Genomic DNA, 24,912 nt, shown 5'->3' with positions numbered 1-24,912 from the left:
TCGCCTTAATGATCCTTTGTGCCCTCTACTCATCACACAACCAGTTCTTTCAATAAAACTAGGATGGAGCTGGGTTGGGAAAGCGTAAGAATGGCTATTAGCTCATGCGTCCATCTACATTTCAGTGTTCTGCTCTCCCGGTATTGCCAGTGGGCAATCGAATGACGCCTTTCTTCTTCTGCAATATTTTTACGCCTTGCTCTACCGTCGTGTTCGGATAGCCTTATCTGTATTTTTTCGCCAAAATGTCTACTTGACAAGATCTGCTGTAACGGAGGAAGCATCGTCCGACATTGTACGGAAGCCGCAGAGCTGAAAGAAGGCTCTTAGCGCTTAGGCGCTTAGCTGAAAGAAGGCTCAGTTTTTTTGTGTAGCGATTTTTGTTCAATGCGACAGCCCAGATCCATGCGGTATACAAAAGAACCTACCTGCCTACCCTTCTATAATATTTTTTTTCTGTGGCAAGGTCCGACGTTGCTTGACATAATTCGCGACAGATAGGACTGCACACTCAAGGCCTTCTTCATAGCGTATTCCAGGTGCGTTTTTTGCAGTTTAAACGATAGTTACAGTCCCAACATTTACATTTATAGTTTCTACTTAGTTTCTGCTGCTTTTTATGACTACATCGGTCTTATGCTCAGCTAACTCCAGCTTCATAGACCTTAGCCAAGCCAAAACAATGGATCAAAAAGAATTTCGTGTTTTAATTTTAGACAGATTCCTCATGGGAAGCAATGGCTTGAAAAGTGTTATGCGGACTCCGCTCCATCAGAAATAAAAATAAAAATATGGTTTGCTGACTTCAAACGTGGTCGTAGAGACACCGATGATGCACTACGCGGTGCAGGAATGATTGCGTTGATGCAAATTACGTTGATGAATAAGCTAATTTTTAACAAAAAAAAACATGTTTTCTTTTCGAGGCCCGGGGCTTTTCAGCCCATGTGTAATATAAGGTCCAATTTGATTCAAACTTCGACAAAAAGAAATGTGGCTTGATAGGTGGTGCTAGGGTCGATATTAGCACTTACTCTTATTTTCTATGGCCATTCTGCCAGACTTACATTTTTTATTTGAAATACGCTTGTCCCGCCAAAATCAGTGCTGTGCTCTCAATGCTGTGTTCTTAAAAAGCGTAGCTAACAAAATCTCTGCAGAAAGAAGAGATTTTTTATTATCATTGCGGTCGAAAGGCATTAATTTATTTTCAGCTACATCTTCCTTTCGTGTTGTTGCCAAATTTTCGCATTGTCATATTCAATTGCACAGAACCATACGAGTATACACGTGTGACAAACAGACGGACATATGTGTCTAGTAAAGCTGTATGCTGCGTGCTCACAGCAACGAGATATCTTGCAACATTGTGATTGTCATTTATTTAGGAACAAATCCAGCGCTGAAGCTAGTTGGGCAATAGAGCGTAGAACCGCACGTTTTGAGAATGAACGGATTTGTGTGGTGTAAATGTAGGGGAAACGTTGCGTGCGAGGGATGACAATAATGGCTAGGTGCAGGATTTTTATAGGAAAGCTGTGCGACAATTGTTCAACAGCCCAATTCACATGTTCAGACTATTTGAAGACATAATACAGTAATAATAGTGTTGCGCAAGCATTCTTTGTAGGCACTTAGGCCGCTATTCCCCTAAAGTTTGTGTGCAAAGCGCCCCAAAATTTGAATGCCACTGCCAATCTCTATTGGAAAAGACCGTTTGTGACGCAGATTTTGAACCAAGAACCCACACTTGGTATGCTGTGCGCCAGCACATGCGGCTATGGCGGCTGAAAACAGTCGATTTTAATGTATTAGTGCTAACAGATGGACTATGTGTATGTGTGTGTGTGACACGTTGTAAAGCATTTCTATGGCTCCCCATTGATGAATTTTCTGTAATGGTATTATTTGTTAAATTATAGCCACAAGGACAATATCGGCCAGCAATAAAAATAAAAATACGTCACTGTGGTGGTACGGTTGTTGTGGCAAGAACAATGCAGAGCTTTACACAAAATGCAGTAGAAACAAGTGCAGCGTTCAAAAGAAAATTTAGAGAAGCCGCACACACAAACTATGTGCGTATGTACTTACATACATTAGGGTGGCCTAGGAAACAAAAATTTCTTGGTGCTACAACATAAATTTATTTTAATGAAAAAGAAAAAATTACGAGCCATATTTTGCAGAAAAGAATTAAGTGGCATCCAAAAATACAACAAAATGTTTGCAGATATTCATTTAACCTCCTCTTTTAGTTTCCCTTGTTAGTTTCCAGAATGCCCAAACAATTATTAACTATGTTTTATTCAAATAAAATAAATAATAAGTAAAACAATAAAAAATAAATGTCTATAGCACAAATTAAGGGCGAGGCATCAAGAAAAAAAATTTTTTTTATCATTCTAATGTACATAAAAGGATGGCCCACATTCTAGCCGAATATGGCTAGGTTGGAGATCAAAATTTCTGGAACTTGAAATCCATATTTTAATAGAAATGAAAAATTAGTAGGCAGCCCTCTTTTGTAGAAAAAAATCAAGTGACATCCAAAAATTAATAACGCTTGTGAGAGAGAAAATATAATTCCTTCGAGGCATACCGTGAGCTGTAGGTCTAGTCAAGTATGAAAACTCTGCATACTTTAATGCAACATTTTAAAATGAACCTCAAAGCCTGCGCTTAGGGTCGAAAAACAATTTTTCAAAATCGAAACATATCCGCAACTTTATATAGGGTGATTAATTTAGAGGTATCGGATTTTAAATTGCAATAAAACAACGGAAAATCAAATTGATTGTGCAATCTTTATTATTTTTGTGTTAAACCATTCGTGACATTTATTTTTTTAGGATAATCCCTTTTAAATGTTGGCCGCAACTGCGCCGTAATTTAGCCATCCGTAAACACTAGCAATTTTGGAGAGCTTCGCTCGGTACCTCGTGAATAACTTTAATGATGTTGGCTTCCAATGCCTCAATTGAAGTTGATTTATCCACAAAGCCCCCATAAAGAAAAGTCCAAAGGTGTGATATCACACGATCTTGGTGGCCAATCCACTGGTCTGAGACGAGAGATAAATTACTCATCGAAACGACGACGCAGTGAATCCATTGTTTCACGGGCTGGATGGCAAGTAGCGCCGTCCGCCATCTTGTTGGTACCAAATGTTGTGGAGATAACGGGCATCAATTTCCGGCATCAAAAAGGCGTTCGCCATTCACTTTACATTTCATTGGTGTCAGACTTGTCTTTGAGGCCGCACCAAACGGTTGTTCTCAATGCATCTAATGGCTGTTCTTGAATCGCTTTGGGTTGTTTTTCAGTCCAAATACGGCAAATTTGCTAATTGATGTAGCCATTAAGCCAAAAATGGGTCACAAATGCGGATCTTCAGGGCGATTTCAAGAGCCCCACGACCGAAATTATGATGCTTTGGAAAATCGACTGGCTTCAAATCTTGGACTAGCAGTATTTTATACGATTTTAAATCAATACCTTTGTGTAAAATCGCCCAAGTAATGCCATAAGATAGGCCAAGTTGCTGAGATCGTCGTCCAATCGATTCATCCGGAATTTCAGCAAAACTCTCATTTACGTCTGCAATATTCTCTTAATTTCGGGCTGTACGTAGTCTAAGCGATAGATTATTATCCAATGGTTTGCCGCCGAGTAGTGAATTCGGTAAGACGGTTATGTACAGGTACACTATAAGTTAGCCTGAGCGCGCGATGAACACTTTTCACAGAGCATCGATTTGATAATAGAATTGTGTAGAATTTGTAAACGTTGTTGAGGCTTAAGTCTTTCCACGATGAAATGCTAATGAATACCGAAAAAAAATTATCTATTTAGTTTGAGAGTAGCCAAGCGTGATCTGTGAAAAAACCCCTATTGGAAAAGCACCTCCAATCTGATTCCCCTTTATTTATTTGTTTCGTGAAAAAGTTGTATTAATCGCACAAAAGAAGATATGCAGGTGCTTATAATAGTATATATGTATTTTAAGGAATGCTGCTAATGCATTAATGGCACTTTGTGAAAATGAATTGATTTCAATTTTGTTTGCAGCAGGCCATAAATAATAAAAGTTCCCTGGGGCTCGATGAATGCATTTTACTCTTTTATTTCATCATAAACAATTCACCACGCATAACCTGCAAAAAAAAAAACGATACACTATAATAAAATCACGATATTTTGGCCAGTTTTTCGTTACATTGAGAAAATGCGCAACATCGTGTGGGGAAAAAATTATCAAAAATTTACAAAAATTGGAGCTACTTAGAATTTTTACTTTAGCTTCGGATTAGCTTTGTCGACGAGTTTATTGGTGAATACTTTGTACGCAGAGCTTAGAAGAGAGATACCCCTGTAGTTATTACAGCCACCTTTATATCCTGTTTTATAGATCAGGGATGTTAAGCTACATTGCTAGGCCCGAGGGATCCTTTCATATTCCCAAATTTGCTCCACTAGTTTTGTTAAGGCCAACACTATTGTCGGATCGCTATATCTCAGCACTTCAGCTGTTATACCGTCTTCATCGCTTGCCTTTCCTTTTTTGCATGTACTTAGTCTTGCCATAAATTCTGTGACAAAGTTTACAATGCATAGCGACAGCCAGAAAAAGAAATGGTCGCCCTCGCGTGGCTCGAATCAGTGCAGCCATAAAAGCCGTTCGAGAAAGCAAAAAATCATGTCCGGGGAAATGAATATATCGACCAGATCCATATCAAGACTAATTACCGTCGCTCAACTGGTAATCTTTTGACAACGCGCTGGAAGAAATCTTAACTCGACAGATGAAGAAGTTTTTAATAAGTAAAACGGCAAAATCTATGTTAAAACTTCTAAAGACGCAAAAAATGTTGTTCAACGTGCTACTATCAACGTGCCACTATCCAGCCTCCAAAAGGGATTGGTGTGGATTGTCTTGTAAAGGCGTTAAATCTCTTTATCTCCTCTGGTGTACCAGGAGAATGTCTTAGAAGGCGTGGTAAAGCAATTGAGCAGTATTCTCTTAATGGAGAGCATTGGATCTTCCAGCAAGATTGCGCTCCAGCCCATAAGGCAAAAAGCACCCAACAGTGGCAAAAACAATATTTCTGGGCTCATAGCCGCAGAAGATTGGCTGTCTAGAGGTCCAGATCTGAATCCATTGTACTACAGTTTGTGGTCAGAGTTGGAGAACATGGCCTGTCGAAGACCTCACAGAAATCTGGAGAGTCTCAAACTTTCCATGGAAATCGTGCGTGTTGCAATAGTTGAATGACATAATCGCTTAAAGACTTATGTAAAAGCAAATGGTAACCATTTCGGCCGCCGTAGCCGAATGGATTGGTGCGTCACTACCATTCGGAATTCACAGAGAGAACGTAAGTTCGAATCTCGGTGAAACACCAAAATTAAAAAGAACATTTTTCTAATAGCGGCCGCCCCTCGTCAGGCAATGGCAAACCTTCGAGTGTATTTCTGCCATGAAAAAGCTCCTCATAAAAATATTTGCCGTTCGAAGTCGGCTTGAAACTGTAGGTCCCTCCATTTGTAGAACAACATCAAGACGCACGTCACAAATAGGAGGATGAGCTCGGCCAAACACTCAAAAAGGGTGTAAACGCCAATTATATATTATATAGGTGTATATCCATTTCGAATGAAAAATAATTTTTTTTTAATATTTACATGATTAAATAAAAAGTATTATAATTTCATATCTATAACGGACTTAACTAGTAACAGAACTTATGGCAGGACTAAATACATATCAATTCAGTCAAGCTATCGAGTGAATGTTAATTAGAATTTACTGTTATTTCAAAGCCTAAAGAAATAATTTCAACTTTATCCAGAGAATATAAACTTAGCCGTTGCAACGGGGCAGGCCTATATGTGACTACCATTCTATGGGTCTCCGTTCGAAGCCTGTTTTGGGTACGAAACACCAAATTGTAGTAGCCTACCTATTGGTAGGTAAGCATCCAACTATATTTCTGTCATAAAAGAACTTTTCACAGCGATCATCTTGCGTTAGCAGGCGGCATTAAATTATAGGTCCCTCACTCAAAACTCACACCACATTGAGAGAAAAATGAAAAAATATTCCACACATACATGCATGAGCGACCCTAATGCGAGTCTCTTATTGGCGATAGCATCGACATTTTCATTGTTATCCTCAATACAAGTTATGTAGTTACTGGCGCAATATGTATTTGAATAGTTACTCCCTGCCACATATCACACTTTCCTATACACTATTTAACTATGTGCACTCGCAGCAGCACTAAGCCCACCATATACAGTTGTAAATTATTGTGGATGTGCCAATACTTGTGCCGTTTATCCTCTGCAGTGTGTATGTATGTGCGCATGTGGGTCGCTAAATGGGGCCAACGAATTGCATTGCCATTGCCATTGCCATTTTGTGCCCATCCAATTCAACTTGTAGCCTTATACGCTCGTTGGCAGGCAATCCTGTGGTAAATTGGCATATACCACGACGTTCCTTTTATCTCTATGTTTGAAAACAAATACATTCTCACATATATATAGTACGTATATTTTACTACATATACAAGTGTCTTTATACAGTAAAGTGAACAATAAACAAAATCTGCAAATTTTTAAGATATCTGAATATTTTTTATTTATGAAGGGAAGAATTCAAAAAACAATTGAAAAATATTATGACAAAAAGTGTATTATTAAGGGGGTAGTATGGTATTTTTTTTTTCATTTTTTTTTTTTTTTTAAATTACTCTATAACATCTTAAGATTATTGTGTGAAAGTTTGAAGTGCATTGGAGTAAAATTGACAAAGACACAAAGGATTAAGTATCTACCTCTCCAACCGGATTTCACGCTGCCGAAATCTTTAAACGCGTTTTTCTCACACTTGCCTTTTTTACGGTCGGTGTCCACTGTAGATTCATATCTACTGCACCGATTCTTTTCAAATTTGGTTTTTTTGTTTCTTTACTTTATTCACGATTGATTTCATCAGCTAATAAAGTTTCGCAGGTAACAACGTCGAGTTTTTTTTTTTTTAATTTTGTCATATTTTAAAACAACAAAGTTTTCAAGTTTTTTTTATGAAAAATCGGTGTTTTGACTTCAAAGCGCTTTAAAAAATTAAAAAAAAAAAAAAAATTCGACGTTGTTACCTGCGAAACTTTATTAGCTGATGAAATCAATTTGGTTTTTTGATTTTACTTGATCCAGTAATGAGTTCTGAGGGACACCGCAATAAAACTTTTTTATGAGACGTCCGCGAAGATTCGCTGCCACCAACTCATTTCTTCATAAAAATCAATGAAAATTTCACACAATATTCTTTAAATATGACTTTATAATGAAGTAATTTTAAAATTTTGAATAAATCAACTGTGTCGACAAAAAAAATTTCGAAAAATATGCTCGTTTTACACCGAATTAACCATACTACCCCCTTAAATGAAAAATTATTTGAGCTATATTTAAAAAATGCATACATATTTCAATGTGGCAGTAATGTAAGAATAAACTGGGCTCACAGGCATTCTTACTGGACCCTACAGACTATGAAGTAATCTGAAAAAGCTGGAGATATGGCCCCTGCCAATTCTGCGATGTGGCCCCAGAGACATCAACAAACTTGCTTGTCAAATGAAGAAGAATAATTTTTTCCTTTTTTTTTTTATTGAGCATTTCGCCCTGATACGGTCGGAAGAGGGGTTGATTTGTTGAGGCAAACCCAGTACCAGCTTAGATTTCTTAAAAAAATGAGTTCTAGATGTGCTTCGAAGCTGATTGTGCAGGCGAAGCTGATCTAGTAGAAACAAGCAACGTTCCCACGATAGCTGATACTACGTTACCGAAACGACCTGGATTTATATTCGGTCAAGAACTGTCACTCCAGCAGCATTCCCCATACAATGTTTATGCTGCTACAACAACAACAAAGCATTTTCAATCTTTAATCCTTTCTCATTTAAATATTATCCTTTTTTTAGTATATTTTGAATTTAATAGCGTTTTACTATCGAGTCGGAATATTATTATTTATACACTCACAAAAATAGCCAAACAATTTTGAATTATTTTTGCAAGATGTGGTGGAAACTGAAAGTTAACTAATTTATGTACAAATCCATTGTGCCAGTCTGACTCAAATGATTTTTCAACATCCAGAATAATTAGCTCAGTTGACTTTTTATTTTCAAAGTTTGATTTGATACGATTTTTTTTCCTTGCTCGCTCCTCTCGGCAGCATAGGACCTCGACAAGACTCTTCCATCGTACACGGTTCTGTGCTGTTGTTTTTGCACCGTCCAATGAGATGTCGGCATCTGCAAGTTCGCGCAACATCGACCTTCTCCAAGTGTTTTTTGGTCGACTGCGACCTCTGCTCCCTTGTGGGTTTCAGTCCAGAGCCATTCTCGTGAGGCTATCTGGAGGTTTTCTCAACGTGTGACCTATTCATCACCACTTTTTGCATTTGATTTGCCTAAGGATGGGTTCCTCGTTCATTAATCTTCACAGTGCGTCGTTACTGATGGTGTTTGGCCAGAATATACTGCAGATGTTGCGGAGGCATTTGTAGACGAACGATTGTAGCCTTTGTGTGATGGTGTTAGAGACCAGCCATGTTTCGCATGAACGGAATATTCGTAGTTTAGTGCGCCTGGAGATTTGCGAACTCCAATATACAATACAATATGCATTCGCCCGGATATCGCCCTTGCTATGTTTAGCCTGCTTGACATCTTCATCTGCTCCAACATCTGCCGTGATGATGCAGCCAAGGTAGCAGAAGCTTTCGACAAATTCCATCGGGCATCCGTCAACCACGATTAGAGATACGTTAAATCTGATGCGCTGCACTGTGGTGCTGTCTAAATCCCAATTTGTTCATTTGAATCGAATAAGATTTGTGAATAGCGGTATTTTTCGTTTCCCTTACTTAGAAATTTTGCTTAGACTACTTAGTAGAGAAATAGGTCAATAACCCTTAACAATATTGATTCCTTTACCAGGTTTGCGGATTGGTATGATTTTTGCTGTTTTACTGATGTTGAGAAAATATTATAGAGTTTATTATAAAGGTGAAAAATAGTATTGTCTCTTTAAGCAGATATTTTAACATAATATTTTTGATGTCATCATGCTCTGATGACTTTCTTAGTGGTCCTTCACGAATAAGTTATTGAACCTATTTTGCATAGACGAATTAAGTCTCAGCAGTATCTAATGAAAGCGAATTGAGCTGGATTAATGTTGCGGTAATAAGATTTTCCTTCACTGGCATGTCAAGTTGAGCGGACACTTTTAAGATTTTCACAGGCAAAAATGTTTGCTTTTTGACCTTACAATGACTTTCTTATGGTCACGCAGTGGTGAGATTGTGCGTGTTTTTTCCGTAGGATTTTGCAAATGTTCCAGAAGTTTTTGCTTCGCTTTTCAAGCGAACTAAGCTTCCTTTTCCAAGTTTCATATTTTTATATTTGAAAATTTCAGCTTGGATTTTTTAAGGATATAGAGCCACTATTTCATGATCTGCATCTACACCATTGCCTACGATGGTAGTTTCTGTTTTTTATTAGGGTTAAGATAAAAATAGATAGATGTATAAAATAGGTCTTCGAGGCCTTTAGCGGTACAGAACCTTGAATTGCAATCTTTATGCTATCATAGAAGGTTTCTTTATCTTAATTTATATCGATTTGATACATATACTGGTAATTAGCACTTACACTCTTTATTGGATGTTGAGCCGAGCTCTCCATCCTATTTGAGGTGTGCGTCTTGATGTGTTTTCAACAAATGGAGGGACCTACAGTTTTATGCTGCCTCCGAACGGCTTATGGATTTGGAATAACACTCGGAGGTTTGCTATTGACTGTGCTACGGGCGAACGCTATTAAAACAATATTTTCAAAGACACTGTTTCTACTGTAGGGTTAACATCGAAGTGCGTATCTGTAAGTATATTCATATCAATATATTTTAATACGTTTTCCAAAGACAGAGCTTCGCACGGATGACGATACCATTTAGCGGCGAATCCTTTCAATCTAATTTGCCAGTACCATGTTGAGTATTCTACCGCACTTTGACGATATTCTCCTAAACCCTAAAGTACTAACGTTCGACGACTGCCATTCTCATTTTTTCATTTTCTGTTTACGTCATAGATTTATTTTATGTATGGTTATGTTCTTGTCTCCACATTGTTTCCTAGTTCAAAGCAGTGAACGAAAGACTTGCCATACTCCGGGTAAAAGTTAGACTACACAACCTGAGCCTAATTTGCGTACACGGCCCGATAGAAGAGAAGGACAACGAGATCAAAGAACGCTTCTACGAAAGTCGGGAAGAAGCCTACGACCACTGCCCCCGCCACGATATCAAAATCGTACTTGGCTATTTTAATGCCAGAGTAGGCAAGGAAGATGCCTTTGACTCAACCGTCGAAAACTGAGCCTTCACGACGAAACTAACGATAACGGTATGATGCTGATCGACTTCTCTGCGGCGCGGAACATTGTAGTAAGTGGCACCAGATTCCAGCACCGAGATATCACAGATTGACCACATTGTGATAAACAGACGGCACTGCTCCAGTGTGCTATTCGTGCGCACAATCCGAGGAACCAACATCGACTCCGATCATTATCTTGTCGCAGCCGAGGTTCACATACGCATAGTTGTGGTAAGAAAGGCGTGCCAAGGCATACAGCAAAAGCTAGACGTCGGCAAGCTGCTATCACAAGAGATAGCCAGGAACTTCACAGCTCAACTCTCACTCCGGCTCAATCAGAGCACTCACCAGCCCAACGACATAAATGAGCATTGGACAATTATCGCCCGCTGCATGAGTACCGGTGACTTTTCAGGCGCAAGAAACGGGATGTGGAAAGACGTGGGCTCGAAGAGCTTGAGATTCTAGGCGACAGGAACTGGCCCGAAAATTGTATCAAAATGTCAAGCGCCAGATCATAGGTTTTAAGACCAGGGCTAGCTCCTGGAAAAACAAAAAAACGATCTGGTGACGGATGACAAGGGCACTCTTAGGTTATGAAGGAATCACTTCTCCCAGTTGCTTAATAGTGGATGTAACAGCGAAGATGGGGAAGTAGATACCGGTATCCTAGTCGCTGATGATAGATCATCGTGCCCCCACCCGACCTAGATGAAGTGCGAACATCCATTAGGCGACACAAAAATAACAAAGTCGCTGGAGCAGACGGACTTCCTGCCGAGCTATACAAAGCAGGAGGTGTAGAGCTGACAAACCGCAAGCATCAGCTCCTCAATGCGGCTTCAGACTTGATAAGTCCACTGTAGACCAAATCTTTACAATACGCCAAATCATGGAGAAAACCCACGAAAAACCACTCTTCGTCGATTTCAAAGCCGCCTTTGATAGCACGCGTAGAAATCACCTCTATGCCACGCTACTATATCTGAGCTTGGTATTCCCGCAAAACTAATACGGCTGTGTAAGATGACGTTGTGCGCTACCACAAGCGCCGTCAGAATTTGAAATAACCTCCATCAGATAAGGCGATTCTCAATTTTGTGATTTTTTCAACCTCTTGCTGGAAAAAATCTTTCGCGATGCCGAACTGGACCGCACTGCTACTATCTTTCATAAGAGTACAGTTTAAAGAGAGAGGCGAGCAATGTGGGTCTAGCGGTAAATGAGGGTAAAACAAAGTACCTGCTGTCAACACACAGGGAGTCTTCGCGCCTCGGGCAATATGTCAGTGTTGACAACCAACAACTCGAAGTTGTGAAGGACTTTGTCTACCTTGGGACCACTATTAATAACAGAAATGACGTCAGCCTGGAGATCAAATGGAGAATAACTCTTACCAACAGGTGTTACTTTGGGCTCAGTAGGCAACTGAGAAGAAGAGCTCTCTCTCTCGAAGGACTAAACTGGCACTCTACAAAACGCTGACCATTCCTGTCCTAATATATGGCGCAGAAGCATGGACGATGTCAACAGCGGATGAAAAAGTTGTGAGAGCCTTCGAGAGAAAAATTCTACGTAAGATCTTTGACCTCCTCCGCGTTAGTGAGGAGTACCGCGTACGGTGGAACAGTGAGTTGTATGAGCTATATGGGGGCATTGGCATAGTTAAGCGTGTAAAAATACAGTGGCTACGCTGGCTTGGCCGGTTCACCCGTATAAAAGAAGACGCTCTAGCAAGGCGAATTTACGGCACGGTACTCCAAAAAAGAAGATGTGGAAGAAGAAGATCACATCTCCATTGGAAAGACCAAGTGCTGCAAGACCCATCTTCACTCGAGATATCCAACTGGCACCAACGAGCGTAGGACAGAAACAGCTGGCGCGCCATTTCGGATTCGGCCGAAACCGACACACGGTTGTAGCGCCACATATATATAAATATAATTGTTATGTTCTTATATATTACATATCTGAAAAATGTTTTCTTTTAGTTCAATTATCAAAATAAAACGACATTAGTTTACTCCTACTTTTTCTATAATTTTTTTTTTCATGTACGGTGATTCGAATACGAGTATACGCACTTTCGAATGGTAGTCACCATTCAGTAAACCTATTCAGCTATGGCGGCCGCCAGCCACAAAATCTTTATATAGCGTAAAATAGACCTAGAGTTTCTTCCGTTAAAATCAAGTTGGCATTTAATCTGATTTAAATCTGACTGTGTAAAAGAGTAGATTCATCTTCGGGATCTCATTCGATATTCTTTATATGTGAACATATTGCAGATGTGATACATAAAATGTTAAAAAAAGTTATAGGAAACAAAACAAGAAGAAGAAATTCATTAAAGCTCTTAAAAATAATTTCGATAATTTCCAAACTTAGTTGGCCGGACGTTGTTTTGTACCGAGATTTATTTCATCCCTCTTATTTCACTTAATTTATTTCAAAAATTTGGTAATTCACACATTTTTAAGGGGGAGGTAGGGTTTAGCGCTAAAAAAAAACACCTTTTTTGTGAATTTTTTACAGAAATATGGCTTAAGATACTTTAATAAAATCAGTTACATGTTATTGTACATCTTTTCAATAAGTTTTTAAAAAATATTAATAATAAAATATTGACAAATAAGCCCATGACAGAGTTTTTTTGGAGATATGTTTTTCGAGAGGTGCTCTGCGGTGCCAATCGGCATTCGTCGTAGAATCATCTGAAACTAAAAAAGTCGAATTTTTCAGTTAAAGTATGACGTAATGCTCCCCCCTACATTAATAAAATTTTTTTTTTTCATTTTTGTAGTTTTGGTGGCAAAAAAACGTAAAACGAGCATTTTTGGCGGAAAATTTCGCCATATTTGTAAGTGAAAAACAACCTTAAAAAACAAAAAATAAAAAAAACAGTGTAGGGGGGAGGTATTTTTGATTTAGAAAACGTGTGCCAAATTTGAAAAGAATCGGTTGAATAGTTTCGGAGTTGTGATTGGCACCGACTTTTAAGAAGTCGTTTCGGGAAAAACGCGTTTGAAAAAATGACTCTGAGAAATTATCGATGCTCCGCATTCGAGGTAGAGTGCCTACAAAGGCTATAACTTTGAGAGTTCTGCTCCGATCCACTTAAAATTTTGACACAACATTCTTGAAATGATTTACTATAAGATGAGTGAAAAAAAAATTTCGATTTTGTGACCCTACCCCCTCCTTAAGAGCGAATGACCCCTCATTCGGAAGGGTATGCTTTGCCAAAGGTATACTTAACTCATATTTCCGCATTAAGAGATGATATATACGTTAACATTTTATTAAAAAAGTATCGAGTATTGGCCAATAAAATATTTACTTTTCGCCACAAATAATTTGTTAGGTTTTCTATCAGGTAAAAATAGGTGTCTCGAAGTGGTAATTTGAGTTTTGGAAGAAGAAAAGGGGAATACGGTAGCATACAATGTGGCGCGAAATTAATCATCCAATATCGTTTTTGAGTAACTTTTTTAATAAATAAAAAAAAAAGTTTTGAATGATAGAAATCTTTATTTTGACCTTTATTTTTATGCGCTCCATTGCTTTTCTGTTTATATACTGCAGCTGTCTGGGTCACAAGTGTTAAATATGATCGACGTATGACGCCAATTTAGAATTATAAACCTTCCGATAGGGTGATTTATATTGCGCCGCCTTATTTATTAATGAAATATGATATTTGTTGGGGTGGTACGCCATTGTGGTGCACAATCCATGAGCTTTGCCCACTAATATGTTCTTTTGCGATGAGTTTCACTTTAATTTAATTTAATTTAATTTCGAAAATCTCTTTAAACGGACTTTTTAAATGATAATATACATTTTGGGCACTTTTTTAACTCCAATCTGAATGCACCAGTATTTACTGTTGAGATGACTCCTTGCACTAACTCGGAATGTATGTTCAACAAAATGATGTATGATCCAAAATAGATGAGCTCTGTGGAAATAGGATGCCAAAGGAATAGAAGGAAATGAGCTCGCTAAGGCAGGTGGTATTCGTTTGCCGACATTGAGCACGTCTCACTATACCCATCACCCTCCTTTCTGAAAATCGAACTAAATGAGAAACTATCTCTCGGAATACAGCCGATATGGGAACACCTAGAGTGGTTAGATTAGGGTTAGGTTGATATGGTTTCCCAGGGAATGGGCACACTTGGACGAAGAGGGATTCGTCCTTTGTGATGCCATTATGGAGGGGTGAGGCGGGAGAGAAAGACCGATGGGATACAGGGAGAGGGCGGGGAGAGGTGGTGCTGGGATGGTTAGGAGCGTGAGGATTACGAACGATGACTATGTTTGCGTCGACCGCTTTATGCTGCTGATGAAATTCATCAGATTTTTAATGTCAGCGCCAGCTATATCAGCAGGCGTGGCAAAGAAGTAGGAGCCAAATTGCCTAGATCTTAGCCTCGCCAGAGCAGGAGGAGCAGCTAAGGAGAAGGTGCTGAGATGATTCCACCTCATCCTCCATACATCAAGCGAATGCACCGTCATAGACCCGAGGGCCCATATTGCCGCTTGGCTGTCGGAGTAAATATTTACTTTCTTGACTGTTAATACGCATTTGAGCAGCCAATCGGCTGCCTCCTTGATTGCGGCTACCTCTGCCTGGAACACACTGCAGTGGTCCGGTAGCCTGAATTTGAGTCTGATGGGGAGCTCCTCGCCAACCTTTCCTTCCAACTTCGATCCATCCGTGAACAAGTTCAGCAGGCCCTGCCCCCAAGTGTAGCCCTCCCTCCACTCTTCCCTTGACGGAATATAAGTGGAGAAGGTTCCGGTTGGACTAAACGAGGGTATACACTCATCCGTTGACAGAGGGATGAACACGAAGTTTCTGAGGATGCTAGAGTGCCCACAAGTGAGATTAAGCTTATAGCTCCAGCCCCTCAGTTTGATTGTGGTATGCGAGGCGGCAATTCTGCCTGCGATGTCTACGGGTACCACATTTAACATTGCGTTGAGCGCCAGAGTAGGAGTCGTTCGAAGCGCCCCACTGATTCCAATGAGTGCCGACCTCTGGACTCTCTCCAGCTTCTTCACCAATGTCGTCTTCTCTAGTGAGTTCCACCAGACTATGACTCCATATAACAAGATAGGCTTTACAATAGTATTATATAGCCAGAAAACAACTCTAGGCGAGAGGCCATCTTTTACCAATTGCGCCCTTGCATCCATATAAGGTGATTGTTGCCTTCCTCACTCTTTCCTCAATATTGGGCTTCCATATAAGCTTGCTGTCAAGGATAATACTTAGGTACTTTACCTTGTCAGAAAGTATCAGAGGAGCGCCCCCTAGTGAGGGAAGTTGAGCTCTGGGTATTTTATGTTTTCCCTCACTACCCTCATAAATACTGCGGAGATGGCGGACGCTACCCTCCTCCATTCCTCCCTAGAGATAGCGCCGTCTTCTTTACCGCTGTCCATTACTCCAAGAATGATCGAGTCCGCCTATTTAGCGACTTCGCTAAATGATTTTGGCGGGCCACCACCAATCCTGGGCCTCTTCTCTTGCGGGATATCCTCTTCCTGGGAGCGTTGTCTTTTAACTCCCGAGTCCGATTGCGGCGCATTCGCTTCCACTCCCTTTTCACTGCCCTTTTCTGCTCCCCTAATGACCTTCCTGAGATCAGAGGATCAGAGAAGGACCGTTTACTCTGCCCTAGCTGCCGTTTAGGCCTAGTGGAGGGTCCCCGGAGAGATGCTCCCGAAGTCCCCGGAAAACTAGGGGAAAGCCTCTTGCTGGTGCTGGCTTTCCCATCCATCGCCCCTACTTTAGGAATTACAGACGGTTCCGCCTGTATTCCGCTACCTATCAAAGGTGGATTCCCACCTTTTACCCCTCGATTAATATTGAAAGTCGGTTCCGACTTTCCCTCGGTGTCTCCCTTGGTTACTACCTTACGCATCGGTTCCCATGCGTTACCCCCACTAGAGACTGCCCCCAGGGGCAAAAATTTTCTAGGAGGCGATTTCGCTCCTGCTGTCTTGAGGGAGTTGGTTTTGGGACTCGGTTCCGAGTTCCTGCCACCTTCTGAGGCTTTCTCGGGGTTTATTGTCTTGTTAGTTGTGTTGTTGTTTGTTGTTGTTGTTGTTTTATTGTTCATTATTGTATTGAGTGGGTCCCCACTCGAAGCCGCTATCCCAACCCGTAGGGTGTAGTCGTCCTTAAAGGGTCCCATGGTTGTCTGTGCCGAAGCAGGTAGACCTTGCGAGGGTTGACGCATGTCCTAGAGCGGTGAACAACTGCCAAAGTTATGCTAAGGACTGGGAATACTAAAACTGCAAACTTTATTTTATGACTGCTTAGGAAAGACTGCAAAATATTGGTTGGAGTACTGACAAGACACTGTCTCTTCACACATCACGCAGCCAAAATGGGATTAGTTCAGAACGATGCGTGTAACGAACCGAGTGCTAGGGTACTTTGACAGAGTCCTGCTCTCTGCAGGACTCAAAAAATGTGCCTACGACCAACATATTTTTCATCCTTGAAGAATATTGCTGACAAAAGGCTGAAGGGACTGTTAAGACTCGTGAAGATGTCTAAGTGAGCTCTTCATACAGATCAGCCACCGCTATCTAACCTAACCTGCTCGCTCACAGATGAGGTGATTCGGCTCCAGATTTCGAACGAGGGGTGTGTCAAACCAAATAATTATTTAAAAATAGAATTATGTTATATGTGAACCTTTCATTTGTACAATTCATTGTGTTCAGAATTCATCGAATTTCGCAATGATATGAAATAGCGCTCTGCGGTCCCCTTTATAGTTTTCGTAACAATTTTACTACAAAATTGAAATACCGAATTTTTTTCCATCTTGCTAAACTTTTGTTGAATTTACATACTGTAACATATTTCATTTTGTTTTCGTCTAGCTCGGCCGATGTGTGCAAGTGTGTGTGTGTGTGTGCTTAGCAACGACAGCGTGAGTGATTAAATGGAAAATAGACAAAATAATCAGCAGGCGGATGGTAAATTAGTGAATATTTATGTAAAATGAGCATTTCATTTGCCTACTCAATTTCATTTAAATAGATTCATTACAGTACTTATTGTGGTGAAATTAAATGCCACAATGGCATTAATTTGTTTATTGAAATATGTAGGAACATATATTTGACTAAAATTTTTGAATCCGTATTTTCGGCTTCAATTAACCCTAATATTTACATATTGAATGTCTATCGGCTTTTAAAGTTGCAGCATAAATATTTTAATTAGAGAGCTGTTGCAAGCGGAAGGCCATTTTAGACAAATAATATATTATTTAGGAATAATAAATATATTCAGGAATAGTTCACAGAGGATAGAAATAGTTTTTATTTTTTAAGTTAAATATTCAATATTAAATATGAAAAAAACATCACAAATCGAATATACGTTGCCTGCGAAATTTTTGAACACATCTCATATATTTATAGATCAGTATATAGTAAGTATAGTCAAGAACGGTTTATATATACGGTTTATATAAAAAATAAAGTGAATTTTCATTTATTTCAGAAAATATTTAGTTATTCATCAACTTCTATTTTATCCCTTCCAAGCAGTCCCTATCAGATATAATACACTTGTGCCAGCGTTTTTTCCAATCCTTGAAGCAGTTCTGATATGCACTTTTTGGTATGTCCTTGAGCTCTCTTAGCGATTTGGTTTTTATCCTCTCAATCATCGCAAAACGCCGTCCTTTCATAGGTCTCCTAAATCCTGGGAACAGGAAAAAGTCGCAGGGGGCCAAATCAGATGAATACAGTGGCTGAGACATGATAACGGTGTTGAGCAAAGATGAGTGAGTAGGTGCATTATCATGATGAATAAGCCATGCATTTTTTTCCACAATTTGGCGCATTACTTCAAGGTAATACTCCTTATTTACCGTACGACCTCGTGGTAAGAACTCCTGATGCACTACGCCACGGTAATCGAAGAAAACAGTGAGCAAAACCTTGTCATTCGATCGAGCTTGGCGCGCTTTTTTTTGGTCTTGGCTCTCCTGGACTCTTCCATTGGGACGATTGGGCTTTGGTATCGATGTCATAACCATATGCCCATGATTCGTCACCAGTTAGGAGCCTTTTAAGCAAATCTAGATCATCGTTGACGCCATTTAACAACACCTTATTCTTGGTCAAAAGTCAGGAATTCGGAACGAACTTCGCTGCCACACGCTTCATACCAAAAATTTCCCATTTTCGAAAAAAGATTTCATGATGTGAGCCAACCGATATGCTGACATCCTCGGCAACTTCTCTAATTGTGATTCGACGATTTTCCATAAGAATTTCCTTCACTTTCTCAAAATTTTATCGGTTGTTGATGTGCTGGTGCGTCCAGAGCGAGCGTCGTCATTCACATCTTCTCGACTTTCTGTGAAAAGCTTGTACTTTTGTAAAGATTTTTTTTTGTACTCAGAGTACTCTCACTGTATGTCACCACTGTCAACATTTGAAGTGCTTTTGAGCTCTTAATTCAATTTTTTACACAAAATCTGATGCATCTTGTTTGATCTATTTTTTTCAATAGCAGAAAATCGCCGAACACGCAAAACACTTGTCTTATTTATGCCCTAAAACCGTGAACATATCTTCGAGACGAGTGTACCAACATAAAAAAAAAAATTATAATCGAAAGCCCGTGAAAACGTAGCCCGCGAAGTTTGAAAACTTTACCATATTTTTTGAACACACCTCGTATCGAAAATATATATATTCCCATAGTTCCTAGGTGGAACATAGCGCATCAATAATCAAATTATAATTTGATTTATTTAGAGCTTCAAATTTAATTTGACTCCTGGAATGGCTTGTTTTTTTCGCTTCAGCTTCAACTGAGGCGACACGTTATGGCTGGTCTTCCGCGCCTGCGACTTCCTTGGGGGTTTCAGTCTAGTCAGCTCTTGTGATGTCATCTTGCGGTTTCCGCAACGTATGCCCCATCCATATTCCCTTACGACGTTGGATTTCCATGTACCCTCCTTCATTTGACCCGCACTTATCTCTGTGATATAACATAAAGAACATAAATTGTGCTGCTAACGTAATTAACGTTTCAAGAGTTGCGATCTTGGACCGATTGCGTTTTTGCTATTTATCAATGTTATTTCTATTGCCATTAAATATTCCAAAAGTGGTAAGGCCGGTAAGGCAGGTAAGTAAAATTTTCATTTCGTCATTCGCAACAGGCGGATTTATTTGGTATGGTTACACTGTGTAACGCAAGTTATACACCTTGAAACCTTCAAAAGAGAAACTGATGTTCACGAAGAGCTGTTCAGGCGGCTTAGGCTTTATAACGGGTGCCAAACTTAGTTCTAATTTTTAAATTAACGCCACATTTAATAAAGCTAGAACTGTTTTTGTATTTACTAGGGAGTGGCCGAATATTCCTAGGAGCGGAAACCACTCAGAGTAACAGAAAGGGCAAAATATCTAGGACTTTGTTACTGGAAGCTAAATTGGGGGCTCACAGTCACAGATAGACTACGCAAATCTAAGGCTAATTGGGAAGAAATAGGGATTGGAATCCAGAATGATACATGGGCTCTACACAGCAGTGGTTAGGCCAATTTTCTACTATGGTATTGTAATATGGTGAAATGTCCTCGAGAAGGGTGTGAACATCAAAAAACTTAACAAGGTTCAAAGACTAGCATTTGTTCTTATAACCGGTGCGGTGTCAACCACACCATCGAAAGCACTATATGCGACATTAAACTTCCTTCCGGTAGATCTGCAGGCAATATAAAATGCACGCAGTGCGGCAATAAGGCTGAACACTCTAAGTAAGTGGTCAAACACGGATTATGGTCACATTAAAATCCTGGCTGGCACTTTGGGGCTCCCCGGACTGGTGGACTATGCACTCCCGCCTACAATTGTCATTACAGCGTTTACCTACCCTAAAGGGAAGAGTGAGAACGGGACGATAAAAGACAGGGCAAGCCCTCCCATGTATGCACAGATGGCTCAAAGCTCAAGGGCAGGGTGGGCGCAGGTCTATATTCCGAGCATCTGGGGATCTCCTTCAGTTTTCGGTGATATATACATTTTCACTGATAGTCAAGCGGCGATAAAATCCCTCTCAAAAAACAGTCTACAACTTCCAAGGTAGCCATGAAATGACGCACATCTCTTAACGACATGGCTGTGTCATTGCACCTAAAGGTAACATGAGTTCCATCGCAACATTGAGGGTAGCTATAGAGCCGATGAACTACCGAGACTCGGAACCAAATTGACCGATAAGTACATAGACAATGACATATGGATACCCTTGCAAAGATGCAAACTACTTATGCTTGAAGAAATCGAAAGAGTAGCGAACGAAAGATGGAGTAATGAAACCACCTGCAGAATCGCCCGACAACTATGACCGACTTTCAATGCTAAACACACAGAATCTCTGCTGAGCTAAAATAAGTATAGTCTTAGCATACTCATTTCGGTTATAACGGGGCACTGCTTAATAGGTAGATACGCCCAAAGAATGGTTGTCAAACACACACCAAAAAGGGTGTATGCGCCAATTATATATACAAGTATATATGGGGCGTTCCACGTCAACCGGACCAAAGCTCTGTCCAAAATTCTATGGGATGAAAATAATCATATAATATGTCAAAATACTCGTAAACTCATGCCCTTTCAATTGCAAAGTGGCAAATTTGAAAATTCAAAATGGCGTCATTACTGTGTCACCTCAAAGACACTAAATTCCAAAATTTGCAAATATATCGATCAATTACTTTTAAAACTAGGTTCAAAAATAATGACTCATGATATATTTGAATGTTTTTGGGGTCGCTGATGACGAATCCGATGTCAGTTTTTCAAAATTCAAAATGGCGGATCCAATATGGCGGATATTTTCGAAATTTTTTTTAATTTGCTTAAAATTTGTTACTCCGCTAAAGTCAATGGAGAAAAACGATTATTACAAAAAAGACTCTTGCTTACCGATATTAAAGTAATGCATGCAGAATTTAAGGAAAAATATCCTGATTTGCCGATTTACATGTCAAAGTTTGCTGCTTTGAGGCCAAAAAATTGTGTTTGTGCGGGATCGGCTGGCACTCATAGCGTTTGCGTCTGCTTAATTCATCAAAATTTTAAATTAATGATTGATGAGTTGAATTTTGAAAAACTGGCACCTGATTCAGAGCTTTTAATTAAAAATTATAAGGATTGTTTTAATTTTGTTTTATGTAAAATTCCTCAGCCCTCTTGTTTTCTTTTAGAATGCACCTCATGTCCTGGAATTGAAACCTTTTTAAATAAAGTGTCAACTGCTTTAGAAGCTAATGAAATTAGTGAAATTATTTGTAGATCTTGGCAATCGACTGATAGGTGTACTCTGAAGAAAATGTTCTTTTCCTCAGAAGATTTTATAGGAGAAATGTCCACTCAGTTTAAGAAACTTTTAGCGCATCATTTTATTGCTAAGAGGCAGTCTGAGTACTTTCAGGAAAAAAAAATAATCTTCAAGACGGCGAAGTAATATTGCAGTGTGATTTTTCTGAAAACTATGCTTATTTCATTATAATAATGATCAATGCACAGTACATCCTGCAGTTTTCTATTACAAGGAAGGGAATGAAATGAAGCACCGCAGTATTGTTTTACTGTCAGACTGTACAACGCATGATACTGCAGCAGTTTACATATTATAGCAGACAGTAATAAAGAGAGTATGCCCAAATGTCAAAAAAAATATACTATTTTACTGACGGGGCTAAACAGCACTACAAAAATCGGTACCAAATAATAAATTTAATAAACCACGAAAAAGATTTTAATGTAAAGGCTGAGTGGCATTTCCATGCCACTGCTCATGGGAAAGGAGCATGCGATGGCGTTGGAGCAGTTTTAAAAAGAGAAGCAACGCGTGCCAGTTTACAACGTAAACCTCAAGACGCCATTTTGAATGCCAAAGCTCTTTTTGATTGGGCAAAAGAGCACATTAAATCGATTCAATTTTTTATTTATTCAAAACAGCAACATGAAAAAATGAAACGTTCGCTAAACAAGAGATTTTCCGCGGCACCTTCTGTAACAAAAATCCAATCAGCACATTCTTTTATAGAATGTCGAATGACCATGAACCGCTTGCCATTGTCCAATATTAATCAGTCGTTTTGAAATATAAAACCATTTAAAGAGAGTTACTATCAATCAGCCCTTTTCAGAGCTAATAAATTAATTAAAACACCAAAAAATAAACCTTTAATCAGCCCCTTTCAGGGCTAATAAAGTAGCTAAAACACCAAAAAATAAATCATCAATCAGCCCTTTTTAGGGCTATAAAACAACATTGATTTGACATATTGGATCCGCCATTTTGAATTTGAAAAACTGATATCGGATTCGTCATTAGCGACCTCGAAAACCCCCGAGTAACAAATTTTAAGCAAATTAAAAAAAATTTCGAAAATATCCGCCATATTGGATCCGCCATTTTGAATTTTGAAAAACTGACATCGGATTCGTCATCAGCGACCCCGAAAACCCCCAAGTGATGAGTTTCAAGCGAATCCAAAAAAATTTTCGAAAAATGTCCGCCATATTGGATCCGCCATTTTGAATTTTGAAAATCTGACATCGGATTCGTCATCAGCGACCCCGAAAACCCCCAAGTGATGAGTTTCAAGCGAATCCAAAAAAATTTTCGAAAAATGTCCGCCATATTGGATCCGCCATTTTGAATTTTGAAAAACTGACATCGGATTCGTCATCAGCGACCCCGAAAACCCCCAAGTGATGAGTTTCAAGCGAATCCAAAAAAATTTTCGAAAAATGTCCGCCATATTGGATCCGCCATTTTGAATTTTGAAAATCTGACATCGGATTCGTCATCAGCGACCCCGAAAACCCCCAAGTGATGAGTTTCAAGCGAATCCAAAAAAATTTTCGAAAAATGTCCGCCATATTGGATCCGCCATTTTGAATTTTGAAAAACTGACATCGGATTCGTCATCAGCGACCCCGAAAACCCCCAAGTGATGAGTTTCAAGCGAATCCAAAAAAATATTCGAAAAATGTCCGCCATATTGGATCCGCCATTTTGAATTTTGAAAATCTGACATCGGATTCGTCATCAGCGACCCCGAAAACCCCCAAGTGATGAGTTTCAAGCGAATCCAAAAAAATTTTCGAAAAATGTCCGCCATATTGGATCCGCCATTTTGAATTTTGAAAAACTGACATCGGATTCGTCATCAGCGACCCCAAAAACATTCAAATATATCATGAGTCATCATTTTTGAACCTACTTTTAAAAGTAATTGATAGATATATTTGCAAATTTTGGAATTTAGTGTCTTTGAGGTGACACGGTAATGACGCCATTTTGAATTTCCAAATTTGCCACTTTGCAATTGAAAGGGCATGAGTTTACGAGTATTTTGACATATTATATGATTATTTTCATCCCATAGAATTTTGGACAGAGCTTTGGTCCGGTTGACGTGGAACGCCCCATATATAAATTAATTATTAACATTTCATAGGAGTTTGAGTTTTATTTTTGACCTTAAGGGTTTTTCTATGATACTCTCTAGGAGATCTATTATGAATTCTACCGAAAATCCCAATGTGGTAACGTTGGAAAAATGCGTTTGCCAATTCCAATGTGTTAAGGATATTCTCACACGATTTCGCAATTCGTGGAATTGGTATTACTGAAGCACAACTTTGACATATTTTCGGGACAAATTAATTCGAATTCTTTGCTTTGTCGGGGGAAGTTGTTAAGTAAATGAAAAGAATTAAAACGTGCTATGAAATTGTTTGAAGTGAAAAAAGGTTAAGATAGGAAAGGAGAGGTTAGTAAGTGGAGAAAAATATAAGAAAAATAATTTATTGGTAAACAGGCCATAATTTTCAAGCTATTTTTTCAATATGCCTCGACCCTCCACATACCGCGTCATTGCGATGGGTTCATTTATATGCTGATGGGAGTGCAAATTAATCCACTTGAATTTATTTACATATTATTGTAAAAAGGAAATTATAAGTTTGTTTCACACCTTCGATCAATTCGGTATTGTTGTTTTTTATAATGATTAATTGCCCAATTATGTATGCAAATAATTATCAACGAAGTAGGCAAAATCATCTGCATTTCATTTAAAAAGTCGGTAGCATGAATTTGAACTTAGTTCAAGTGATTTGCAACACTAACTACGAAAATGTCGAAATTACTAGGCGTCCTCGATTCACCATGGGTGAATACGATTCTGTGATCCAAAAGTGCTCACCACATCATGATATTGACAAAATTTGGGGTAAAAACTTATCTTTGGATATTTTTGCTCCTACTTTTCTCAATATCCAGACATGTTGGAAACTTTCTTCTTCTTCTTCATTGACGGGATAACCGCTTACGCGATTTTGGCCGAGTTTAACAAAGCGCGTCAGTT

The sequence above is a fragment of the Anastrepha obliqua genome, chromosome 4 (genome assembly GCF_027943255.1).
Source record: "Anastrepha obliqua isolate idAnaObli1 chromosome 4, idAnaObli1_1.0, whole genome shotgun sequence".
Taxonomy (NCBI): Eukaryota; Metazoa; Arthropoda; class Insecta; order Diptera; family Tephritidae; genus Anastrepha; species Anastrepha obliqua.
This window is presented reverse-complemented; position numbering follows the sequence as displayed.